Source organism: Choloepus didactylus, chromosome 8 (genome assembly GCF_015220235.1).
Source record: "Choloepus didactylus isolate mChoDid1 chromosome 8, mChoDid1.pri, whole genome shotgun sequence".
In the NCBI taxonomy this organism is placed as follows: domain Eukaryota; kingdom Metazoa; phylum Chordata; class Mammalia; order Pilosa; family Megalonychidae; genus Choloepus; species Choloepus didactylus.
Window position 1 is genome coordinate 94718886 of NC_051314.1, and position 13886 is coordinate 94732771.

Genomic DNA, 13886 nt, shown 5'->3' on the forward strand with positions numbered 1-13886 from the left:
ACAAGATTAATCCACATAAATCAGTAATGTTCTTATACGCTAGAAATGATCTAACTGAAGAGACACTCAGGAAAAAGATTCCATTCATAACAGCAACTGAAAAAATCAAGTACCTAGGAATAAACTTAAACCAAAGATGAAAAGACCTCTACACAGAAAATTACATACCTTTACTAAAAGCAGTAAAAGGGGGCCTAAAGAGATTGAAAAATATTCTGTGTTCATGGATAAAAAGGCTAAATGTCATTAAGATGTCAATCCTACCCAAACTGATATACAGATTCAATGCAATTCCAATCAAAATTCCAACAACCTACTTTGCAGACTTGGAAAGGCTAGTTATCAAATTTATGTGGAAGGGAAAGGGGCCTTTAATAGCTAAAAACATTCTAAAAAAGAAAAAGTGGGAGGACTTACACTTCCTGACTTTGAAGCCTACTATAGAGCCACAATAGTTAAAACAGCAAGGTATGGCCATAAAGATAAACATACTGATCAATGGAATCGAATTGAGAATTTGGAAATAGACCCCCAGATCTATGATCGATTGATTTTTTCATAAGGCCCCCAAATCTACTGAACTGGGACACAGTCTCTTCAACAAATGGGGCTGGGAGAACTGGATATCCATATCCAAAAGAATGAAAGAGGACTCCTACCACACAACCTACAAAAAAATTAACTCAAAGTGGATCAAAGACCTCAATATAAGAGACAATACCATAAAATTCCTAGAAGACAATGTAGGAAAACATCTCCAAGATCTAGTATTACGAGGTCACTTGTTAGACCTTACAACCAAAGCACAAGCAACAACAACAAAAAAAAAGATAAATGGGAATGCCGCAAAATCAAAGCCTTCTGAACCTCAAAGGAATTTCTCAAAAAGATGAAAAGGCAACCAACACAATGGGAGAAAATATTTGGAAACCATGTATCTGATAAGAGACTGATCTCTTGCATATATAAAGAAATCCTACAACTCAACGACAAGAGGACAAACAGCCCAATTATAAAATGGGCAAAAGATATGAAAAGACATTTCTCCATAGAGGAAATACAAATGACTAAAAAACACATGAAAAAATGTTCATCTTCACTAGCTATCATGGAGATGCAAATTAAGACCACAATGAGATATCATCTCACACCAATTAGAATGGCTGCCATTAAACAAACAGGAAACTATAAATGCTGGAGAGGATGTGGAGAAATTGGAACTCTTATTCATTGCTGGTGGGATTAGACTGGTACAGCCACTCTGGAAGACAGTTTGGAGTTTCCTCAGACAACTAGATATCGAGTTACCCGATGATCCAGCAATTTCACTTCTGGGTATATACCCAGAAGATCTGAAAGCAGTGATGCAAACAGATATGTGCACACCAATGTTCTTAGCGGCATTGTTCACAATTGCCAAGAGATGAAAACAATCCAAATGTCCTTCAACAGATGAGTGGGTAAACAATAATGTAGAATATAGAGAGCCTAGAGATAGAAGCTAGTGAAGGGGGAATTATAATCTAATATGTACAGATTTGATAATGAGGGTTAACTTGATGGTACGGGAATGGTCAGGTGTGTCTATGGTTCATTAATCAGTGATTCATTGAAGGTGAATATGTTTGTAAATGGTTGTTTAAAGGCATGTAACCCACAGAGGAGCACCACAAACCTAAATAAGTGTTAGCATGATATACTTATAAGGTATGACACTGGTGCAGAGGGTTAACAACAGAGTGGTATATGGAAAAACTACCCATTACATATTAAAGACTATGTTTAATAGAAATATCTTACTAACACTACACTAATACTAGGGATGAATAATTAGCAGCTGATAAGAGCTCTTGGATGTATTATGTTACAATAATTGTTTAAAGTTGATAGTGATGAGGATTGTACAACTAAGTGAAGATAATTTAGGAAACTGACCATTTGTCTTGGGATAAAATATACATTAAGTGCAATTAGGGACCCACTACTTAATAAATTAAGCCCTTGACTTGACGCTTGCTCTTGTGAAACTTAGGCTTGTAAATGGGAGGCTGAGCCCTCCTATAATTGTGCCTAAGGGGCACCTCTAGGGAACCTCTTTTGTTGCTCAGATGTGGCCTTTCTCTCTCTAAGCCCAACTGGGCAAATAAATTCATTAACCTACCCACTATGAGGGACATGATTCCCAGGGGAATGAATCTCCTTGGCAACATGGGACATGATGCCCAGGAATGAGCCTGGCCCTGACAGCAAGAGATTCAAAATGCCTACTTGACCAAAAGGGGGGGGGGGGGTGGAGAAAGGTAACAATCTGAGCTTACAGTGGCTGAGAGATCCCAAATAGAGTCGAGAGGCTATCCTGGAAGTTTCTCTTATGCAAGCTCCAGCTAGACATACCAAATGGCCACAGTATGCCATGCCCTTAGCAAAAGTAGTCCCCAAATACCCAGGTCCCTTCCTGGATTCTATAAGAAAATTGATTCATCTTCAGAAACTTAAATCCACCAGAGTGTTGCTATGCCAGACAAGTCCTAAAATCCAGAGGCAACAGCCTCTTTAAGAACAACAATCAGATGCAGCCCCTTCCCCATACAACACCCCCTTTCAATATGTACAAGTTAGGGTGCTCACTGTCTAGACACCACTAAAGATGGAGAAACAGATTAAATGAGCGGAAAGGATAGCAACAAACAAGATAAGATTTAACAAAGGTCTATGAATCCTGAAACTTTATGTATATATTTGGATGCTGGGGTGTTGGAATAGCTGGAGGGAGCTAAATGACATGGTAGAGCTGTGACCTATGGTGTCCTTTGAAATTTGTTCTATAGCTGTTTATTGAATTATGCTTTGAAAGTCTCCACCTTTCTGTATATGCCCTATAATGCATAGTGAGGAAAGGACTGAAACTGTGAAAGAATAACCCACAACAATTTTTGAATTTACCTTTTTAACTGCTTGCTGAGCTATGCATTGAGGGTTAACACCATTCTGTATGTATATTATATTTTACAGTAATGGAAATGGCTGAAGTTGTGGAACTGTGCCCCATGATATTCTTTAAAATTTGCTCTCTAACTGCTTGTTAAATCATACTTTGAAAGTTATCACTGTTATGTGTATACGTTAAAGTTCACAATAAAAAAAATGTATTAAAAAAAAGCCAATCCATTTCTGGTATTTTGCATTCCGGCAGCTTTAGCAAACTGGAACAGCCATCAAGACCTCCCCCTCCCCCACCATCATAACAAACCATGACAATTGCAGTCTCCTTTCCCTGCCTGTGTCCAAAATATCATCATATAGTCTGATTCACCCAATTCAGCATATTAAAGCATCCTTCCCAGGAGAAAAGATATATATATCCTGGACATCTGGGGTCCTAAAGAAAAAGTTCACTAAAAATGCACCCCACCTGAACTGGTATGCCCAAGGCAATGGTGGTGGTATATTCTTCTGGTCATCTTTTTAGAGCTTCACATTCAAATATAAACAGATGGATAAGAATCAACAAACACTTGAAGAAAGCCTCTAACATAATAGAGACCTTAATGAGAAGACAAAAAGGCAGCTTAGAAGACAGAAACACAACACAGGAGGAAAACACTTCAGAAACTAATAACACCAGAGAGCTAAGAAAATATAGTTCATCCATGAAACTAGACTAAAAACACTATTTAAAAAAAAAAAGAACAGAGACTGAAAATAAGATCCTGGAAATTAAAAATAGCATAGCAGAACCAAAAACATTGAGTGAAAGTGTTGGGAGAAAAAGTCAAACAGAAAACTTTTCAGAAAATAGCACACACACAAAAAAAGAAAAATTTGGACAAAAGAAGAAAATCTGAAGATTAATCCAAGAGGTCCAACACCCAACTGACAGGAATTCCAGAAAGGAACAGCAAAGTAAATAGTATAGGACAAATTACCAAAAAATTGTATATGAAATTTTTCCATAATCAAAAGACATGAAATCATTGGTAAGCTGATTAAATACTGAATCCCCAAAAGAAAAAGAGACTCTCACCAAGTCACATCATTATGAAATTTTATGACTTTGGGAATAAAACACAAAAATCCTAAAAGCTTGTGGGGTTGAGAGGCAAAACAGGTCAGAAAATATTATTTGAAAGAATAACATTAGAATTATCAACAGCAAAACCAAAAGTTGGAAAACAATGGAGCAACTGCTTCAAAATATTTCTGAGGCAAAATGATTTTCACCCTGCAGTTCAATACTTAGCCAAACTACAAATCCATTGAGAGGGAGTTAAAAAAACAAGGTATTTTTTAATCATGTAAAGAGAAAAAAGTTACCCCCATGGACCTTCTCAAGAAACGACTGGAAGATATGCTCTACTCAAACCAAAAAAAAGAAGGCAAGTGACCCAGGAAACAGATCTAACCTAGGATTTTATCTAGACCTCACAAAGTCATGGGATGAAAGCAAGAGAAATCTGAGCAGAGCAGCAGCCCTAGAGAGCAACCAGCCCTAACTGCAGAGGGAAGACAGAGGACTGCCCAAAGGATGGTTCCAGGTAAAAATAAATGGAGCTAACAGGTTATATAATAGGTTTAACTGTGTAGAATTGTATTGAGGGGGATTTCCCAAATTGTTTCCTACGCTTTTATGTTTTTGTGGTGTTTGACTGATTAGTTGGTGAAATAGAAAGCAGAGTCCTCCATTCAATCTTTCTGTCTGGTGTCCCCACTGAGATCTGTATGTTTCTTTGGAGGGGGTGTTATAACTTTCATTGATTCTGTAGTTTTCGAAGTGGAAATGTTTTCATTTTGTTTAGTAATTTAAAAAGTAATAAATGTATGTTCTTTTTACAAAGTGTTCAAACAGTATAGAAATATAAAAGTAGAAAGTTAAAGTCTCTATAACCCTACTCCCTATAACCACCAACAGTTTATATGTATTTTTCAGATTATTTTCTTTAACACACTTACAAAATGAAAAACCCTAAATACCTAAACACATTTCTGTCTAACACATCCTTTCCTTCACTTAATATGTCTTGAATATTATCCCATGTTAGTACATATGAATCTGCTTCATCCATTAAGGATTTGTATATCCTTATTTATCATTTTAAACAACATGTATTTAGCCTACTAGTACATATATATATTTGCACAAATCTTTTTTCAGAACCTCAGGTCCAGACTGAAAGAAGGAAGAAAAGGTGACAGCAGGGGAAACAAGGGAGGAATAAATCATCAGTTAATCTAGCGGCTCTGTTTGATGGGCTGAGCCCTCTACCACGGGACTTGCCCTTGGGAAGACTTTCTGCAAAGGAGAGGCTAGGCCTCCCTATAATTGTGCCTAAGAGCCTCCTCCCGAATGCCTCTTTGTTGCTCAGACGTGGCCCTCTCTCTCCAGCTAAGCCAACTTGGCAGGTGAAACCACTGCCCTCCCTGCTATGTGGGATCTGACATCCAGGGGAGTAAATCTCCCTGGCAACGTGGAATATGACCCCCAGGGAGGAATCTAGACCCGGCATCATGGGATGGAGAACATCTTCTTGACCAAAAGGGAGAAATAAAAGGAAATGAAATAAGCTTCAGTGGCAGAGAGATTCCAAAAGGAGCGAAGAGGTCACTCTGGTGGGCACTCTTACATACAATATAGACAATACTTTTTAGGTTCTCAGGAATTAGAATAGCTAGCAGTAAATACCTGAAACTATCAAACTACAACTCAGAACCCTTGGATATTGAAGATGATTGTATAAAAATGTAGCTTGTGAGGGGTGACAATGTGATTGGGAAAGCCATATGGACCACTCTCCCAAAGGTCCAGTGTATGGTTGCATGGGTAGGAAAAGGGGGGCAAAAAAAAAAAGAAGGCACCAGTGTTCTTTTTTCTTTAATTGTTCTTTTTCACTTTAATTTTTATTCTTATTATTTTTGTGTGTGTGGTAATGAAAATGTTCAAAAATTAATTTTGGTGATGAATGCACAATTATATAATGGTACTGTGAACAATAGATTGTACACTTTGTATGACTGCACGGTATGTGAATATATCTCAATAAAATTGAATTTAAAAAAATCTAGCAGCTCTGGGGGAGGTAGGAAAATTGAAGTATAGGAATCACAGTACGGCACCATTTTTTGGTACCACAGTTACAGATGAACTGTCAGAGACAATACCATCTGCAGCCACCACTGTGTCTTTCCCAAGCACACACTACCAGTCCATCCTCATTTGTTTGGCAGTACCTGACCTTCTTTGGGGGCAGCTATCTAGCAATATAATGAATTCCATTTCTGGGAGGAGAAGTGATGTTTACCTGGCCTTTGAAATAAAAATAAGATATAAATATGTATAAAGTATAAATTATGGGAGAGAACATTTTAAGCAGAGGGGTGAGTGTAAGCAAAAATAAAGGTCAGAAATATGATCTTTATGGGTCACATGTGTATGGATAGGTGAGAGTTCAATGAGCCTCGATGAGCAGTTTTGTTTGGTTAGAACACAAACACAAAGGATAGAAACTGGGAATATGAAAGAAAGAGATATAAGGAGTGAGCCTGTATTATCTACAACCTTCTTGCATGGTATAGTGGAAAGAGCATGGAGGCACTGATCTAAGATTGAACTGTGATTTTTTTAATCTACTTATGTGAACTTGTTTTAGTTCTTAAGATGTCTAAGCTTCACTTTCCATATCTATAAAAAAGTGGGTCTAATAATTATCTCACAAAATTAGTATGGGAATTAAATGAGAATAAATATGTAAGCTCCATGAGGGCCAAGACCATATCTGCCTTGTTTATAGAATTCCTGGCATATGAAAGGCACTTCATAAATGATAATTTCCTACCTACTTACTGTAAATCGTTGAAAATTGCCTGATTTTAATTGAAAATATTAAAATTTTCATAAGTGTATTTTATCCTTATGAAGAAGAGTTACTAGAGTGTAATAGGTACAGAATTTTGTTTGGATGATGAAAAGTTTTGGTAATAATGGTGGTGATGATTGCCCAACATTGTGAATGCAATTAATTTCACTGAGTTGTACACTTAAAAATGGTCAGAAATTGAAAGCTTTCCTCTGTACTAGCATCATTCACCAGCAAACATTCTGTGTATGTGACAGAGATGACCACCAGTATCTCTAAAGCTGGGAATCCCAACAGAAAGAAAGGCCCTCTTCCCTAATGATTCCAGGAAAATCCCAATATAAACCATTATTGGACAGGCCTGATCACCGACCCCTTTCCTGCATATGAGGAGTAGAGTCAGTACCTCCCAACACACATAGACTCAGGGTGTTGCTATGCAATATAGTATCTATTTTCAGTTTGTACACTAAAATATATAAAACACTGCTTAGAGAAATTAAAGATGTTTAATAAAATGGAGAGAGGCAATTCTTCCCAAGTTGATCAGTAGATTCAGTGAAATCCGTATCAAACTTCCAGCAGGTTTATTTTTGCAGAAATCATAAGCTGATCCTAAAATGTATATGTAAATTCACCGAACCTAGAATATCCAAAACAACCTTGAAAAGAAAAGATCAAAGTTTGAAAACTTTCACCACCTGATTTCAAAACTTAATATAAAGCTACGGTAATTAAGGGAGGATGGTACTGGCATAAGGATAGATACACAAAAGAACAAAACAGAATTTTGAGTCCAGAAATAAACCCTTCTGCTTTTGGTCAAATGATTTTTGGCAAAGATACTATGGCAATCCAAAGGGGAAAGGATAGTATGTTCCACAAATGGTGCTAGGACAATTGTATATCCACCTACAAAAAGATTAATTCACCCTTAACTCACACTATTGAAGTTATAGGGCTTAGTGACCACCTTGAGCTCTCTACTGAAACCACAGAATGGCCGTGCATTAGGAGTAAAAATGAAGTTCCTGGAAAAGCATATACCTTAGGACAAAAATTAAATAGATTTATACTAACCAACTTATAACCAAGATTCTACAAGATCGGGATGATCCTCCAATAATTTAACTGCCTGGTAGAATAAAATGCAATACTCTTCAGAGGAAGTTATCAGAATTCAGAATCACCTCCACCTATCACCCTCAATGCCCATGTATTAGTTATGGTTCTCCAGCAAAACAGAATCAACAAGAGACATCTATAAATATAAGATTTATAAAAGTATCTCACGCAACTGTGGGTATGCATGAGTCCAAATTCCATAGGGCAGGCAGCAAGCTGGCAATTCCGATGAAAATGTTCAATGAACTCCTCAGGAAACAAACTGGCAACTTCGACAAACTCCTCAGGGAACACTTTGCTGGGCAGCCGAAGAAGTGAAGGTCCGCAATCTGTCTTGCTTAAAAATCTTCCACTGATTGGATTAAATCCAGCTGATTGCATTCTCTCATTGTGGAAGACATGCCCTTCGTTGATGTAATCAGTCACAGCTACAGCCAATTGACTGATGATTTAATAAACCAGCCTTCTGGTTTATTAACCAGCCACAAATGTCCTTGCAATAACGGTTAGGCCATTGCTTGCTTGACCAGACACCTGGGTACCATCACCTGGCCAAGTTGACACATGAACCCAACCATCATGGTCCAGTATACAAAAATTACTAGACATGAAGAAACAGATTAAGTTGCCTCTACCAATCTCTGTACTTAATTGGACTCAAAGAGAAAAGAGTAAACAAATATTGCTAATGCTAGCCACTAGCCCTTTGATTTCTTGCCAAAAATGCAGGCCAATAGTAATTTTTAGATTTTCAAGATACAGACTGCAAAACACAAAAATAAACTCCTTAAATGAGCTGATTAAAAAATACTGTACAGATTTCATAGTCCTGTTTTGTTTGACTCTGAATGCCTTACCAAAATGAATCCCAAGGGAATTTTTACTTTTTTTTTTTTTTTTTTTTTTAAACTGGAAAGAGCACAAAATAATCATGTAATTAAGAGCCTTGAATAAATCCACTGTTAAATACTAGCAGTCTTTTCAAGAATTGTCAGAGGCATACTAGATGTATGTTGTCTATTAATACTGCCTGGATGTCTGGAAACTGAAATAGGCTGTAAATTAACATAAGACTATTAGTAAAGACTGTAGAATTTTCTGATAGTACAATTTAGATAACTTTTCCATTGTTAGATCACTCCTAGGTTCTGGGTGAGGGTACGGAGACCGTTATTATTTCAATGGGGCTATATCCAATCCAGAATACCTATTAATTCTTATTAATTCTATATAATATGAATAAAGTGATCATTACCCCTTTTGCTACATGATCATGTACATGTAGCATTCAATCACATAAGTGATATGATTAGACAGCATTCAATGTGATACAATTACCTTCTCAAAGAGGGATCAATTAACTATATGAATTAGAGTAGCCGTATTGCTTGGTTCATAACTCAACCTTTCTCTCATTCCACCACACCCCCTAAAAAGAAAATGAAAACACCATGCTAAATGCTGTTCATAGGACCAAACAATTCAAGGTACATGGGCAGAAGTGGGGTCAGGGAATATATTGGGGTAGTATAATCACAGTTCTGTGTTCAGATTGCAGTATGTAGGGAAAAGTCTGCATTCAACACAGAAGATACAATCAGAAACAGAGTATTAACTACAGAAACAGAAGCTGGGTTTTGGGATTCATGTCAAGTGCAAGGAAATCATTCATACCTAGGCAGGTAACATCTCTAGGTCCAAAGCAGGCAGGTGAGGTCACACAGTAGTATAAGCATGGTCCAACATGTCAGCCCACACTGCTTTATCTCTCAGTGCTTTAAGGGATTAGTCCCAAAAGGTGGGATTACTCCTTAGAGTAAAAAGCATTTCTGGAGGTTACAGCTGATGTGTGTTTGTACACTTTAAAAAGAAGGGACAAGGATCCTTTTTTAAAAAATAAAAATTATATCTCCAATTAGTCTTTATTTCTAATAATACTGAAAGTAAGAATCCAAAGTTTTCTTCTTAATTACGATTTTCTATATGTAAAAACTATTTACTAGATAAGTTATCTCAAAAACACATACACATACCCTTTATATCTCCACGAAACACAGGAAGTCATAAACTCATAATGTTGGAAAAATACTGAAAAGTCATCTAGATCTACTTTCAACTTAATCTTTTAATATGATAATATATCTCTTTTTTAAAAAAAAATAGCAAAAAGTAAAGTTGCATTAATTCTCTTAGTGTCCAAATTCTATAATAATTTTAAATATATATATATTTTCCCTTGTGTTTACTATATTTTTGGTGTTACTTCATTCCATTTCATGCTACTTCATCCTATCACCTCTCATTTTTTCAGTCAAAATTAAAGATAATCATGCTTATTTGAAATTCTTAATTCACTTGGACATTTAAGTGTTGGCAAGGATATTTTAAAGCTTTTAGGCATTGGGAGCTCTTCAGGCTTATTGGCCTATAGGAAAAAAAAATGAATATAACAAAGAACTAAAAAGCTACCTTAATTAGAAGTGTGTTTGTGTGTTTGTGTGTGAGAGAGAAAGGGAGAGAGAAATTGAGAAATTTAAGGATATATTAAACTGATTAAAAGATTTAAGGGTTCAGAATGTTAAACTTGACTCGATCAAAATAAGTATATAAAAATATTTAAATATTTATTACATCCATTTTCTGAAGAAGTAGGGGCAAGGAACCAAAGGAAAAGGGAAAGATAAAATCAAAACAGAGAAACAAGAAAGATGAGGAGAGAAGATGAGATATAAGCAGTTCAAGAAGTGAAGAAATTGCCATGGAAAGGGATACAAAGAGAAAAGTTTAGAGAGAAAAGGCAAACAAAAGCAAAACCAAAACAGGTAAGAGAGACTTCAATATTTTCTAAATTATTACCTGACGACAAATAAAATAAAATAAAAATTACCCTTGTTAAGCAATGATATGAGCTTGTGGGATGAATTTAAGTATTAATACCCCTTATTTCTCTCTGAAATACTAATGAGCTAAATATATATATATATATATATATATTTTTAATATTCTCAACCATTGTTCATCTTCAAATCTAGAAGCTCCTCTCTAAACAGGATATCTTACAAAAGAGTAATATTATCCCAGGAACTAAATGAAATCTAGCTAACAATAGGCTTGCCTTTAAACCAAATTTGGTTTAGACTAGAACTTGAACAATTGTCCACCCTTAGATTACATGAGGAGAAAAACACAGTGATCATAATCTTAGATAATTGCACTGTCAATCTCTTTGTCTATGCCGAGTTACAGAATCAAATGCCATGGAAAACTGAGATTCACAAATTTCAAAATACCTCATATCAGCTTTGGTTTTAGTGTTATATTTATCTGTTTTTTATGTAGATTATCAATTGTAAATTTAACTATTTAAGTTTGAGGTGTAGGGGTCTAGTTTCATTTTTTTCCAATTGTCCCAGCACCATTTTTTGAAAAAGTCATCCTTCCCGCTCTCTGTAGTGCTGCCTTCATCATAAATCAAGTCCCTCTCTCTCTCCTTCTCCGTCTCCCTCTCCATCTTTCTCTCAACCCTGAGACTATTCTGCTCCATAGGTCTATTGATTTCTTCTTCTGCCATCACAACACCCACAATTACTTTAGCTTTATAAAATATTATTACTTAGTAGAGGAAGTCCTCCTACTTTGTTCTTCTATGTTAAAAGTGTCTTAACCTTTTGCATTTGCATTTCCATGTATATTTTAGAATTGGTGTGTCAAATTCTACAAAAAAAGTTTTGGAATTTTGATTGGAATTATTTTGAATCTAAAGATCAATTAGGGAAAAATGATGTCTTTACAATATTGAGTCTTCTAATTCTTGAACCTGATGCGTCTCCTCATTTCTTTAGGTCTTTTTTTATTTCATTCTTTATATAGTGGCTCTGCATGTCCTTTTTTAATGCAATTTTATTGAGATATATTCATAAAACATACAATCCTTCAAAGTGTACAGTCAGTTGTTCATAGTTGTTCATTGATCACCACAATCTTTGAACATTTTCATTACTCCAAAAAATAAAATAAAAATTAGAATAAAAAAGAACATCCAAAACATTCCATTCCCCTCCTCCCCACCATTGTTCATTTACCTTTTTTTCACACTCATTCCTTGTTTTTTTAACTTTATCAAAAAATTTAAAAAAACAATACAAAATTCCAAAAAAAAATTCCAAAAAAAAAAACAAAACAAAGGAATAAGAAAAAACAAATAACCTAAAATAACTACATTGGTTCCAACATGTTCCTACCCTACCCCAAGAAAATAGACAGACTATAACCCAACAAAGGAATAAGAAAAACAAATGACCTAAAATAACTAAATTTCTGCGAATTTGTTCCTACCATACCCCCCAGAAATTAACAAACCATAGTTGTTCCAGAGCATTCCCAGAACATTAAGATTATCCTCCATAACTTACCTGTTCATATTAGATTATCATTCCTCCTTCACTATTTGCTGTCTACCACTAAGTCCCCTACATTCTACAATACAAACCATTTATTTTACATTTTTCTCAGTGTTCACTTTAGTGGTAAAATACAATATCTCTCTTTTTGTGCCTGGCCTATTTTGCTCAGCTTTATGTCTTCAAGGGTCATCCATGTTGTCATATGTTTCACAACATTATTCCTTCTTACTGCTGCATAGTATTCCATCATGTACATATACCACATTTTGCTTATCCACTCATCTGTTGAAGGACATGTGGGTTGTTTCCATCTCTTGGAAATTGTGAATTTTGTTGCTATGAACATTGGTGTGCAGATATCTGTTCATGTCACTGCTTTCAGATCTTCTGGGTATACACTGACAAGTGCAATTGCTGGATCTAGTGTACTTCTTTTTGTTAGAATTATTCCTGCATATTGTATTTTTTCTTCTATCATATATAGTATCTTTTCTAAATTTCCTTTTCTACCCCTTTGCTGCTAGTATACAAAAATAAAATTGAATTTGTGCTTTGATCTCATACCAACAATCTTGCTAAACTTTCATTAATTTTAATTAATCCTATAATGTCTCCATTTATTTGTGTGCTGGTTTGAAACTGTTATGTACCCCAGGAAAGACTACGTTCTTTAATGCAATCTTGTGGGGGCAGACTTACTACAGGTGGGACTTTTGATTAGTTTGTTTTCTTGGAGATGTGACCCACCCAATTGTGCATGAGACCCATTCAGGGTGGGTCTTGATTAGTTTACCGGAGTCCTTTAAGAGAACTCACAGAGATGAGCTCAGAGAAGCTGAGAGAGATATTTTGGAGAGAAGCAAAGATATGTAATCCAGAGTTTGCACCTGGCAGAAGTTAGGAGCCAACATGGATCGAGATGCTTGGAGATGGAGACAGAAAGACATTTGGAGATGCTAAGCTAAGAGATGAAGCCCAGAGTTTGCCACAGAGAAGCTAAGAGAGGACCCCCAGACACTTAGAGAGAAACACCCTGGGAGAACAAGCAACAATGCACAGAAGCTGAAAGAGAAGCTAAGAGAGACAGAAGCCCAGAGACATTTGGGGGAAAGACATTTTGAAACCAGAACCTGGGCCCAAAGGACCAGCAGACGCCAACCACATGCCTCCCCCGCTGACAGAGGTGTTCCAGATGCCATCGGCCTTCCTTCAGTGAAGTTATCCTCTTGTAGATTCCTTAATTTGGACACTTTTATGGCCTTAGAACTGTAAACTTGTAACTTAATAAATCCCCTTTATAAAAGTCAATCCATTTCTGGAATTTTGTATATGTGGCATCTTTAACAAACTGGAACACTTTGTTTAGGGTTTTTACAGACCAATCATATCATCTTCAGACCATGATAGTTTTATTTATTTTTTTCTCTATCAGTTAGGATCTAGTCAGGAAACAAAAACATATCAGTTATTTTAATAGAGAGTATAGAGAGATTCAATATAAAATAGT

General features: G+C 36.0%; 1 pseudogene; it reads left to right on the forward strand.

Moving 5' to 3' along the window:
- Positions 1 to 1570: 1570 nt before the first annotated feature.
- Positions 1571 to 13886, forward strand: part of LOC119542843 — a 56608-nt pseudogene continuing 44292 nt past the window's right edge.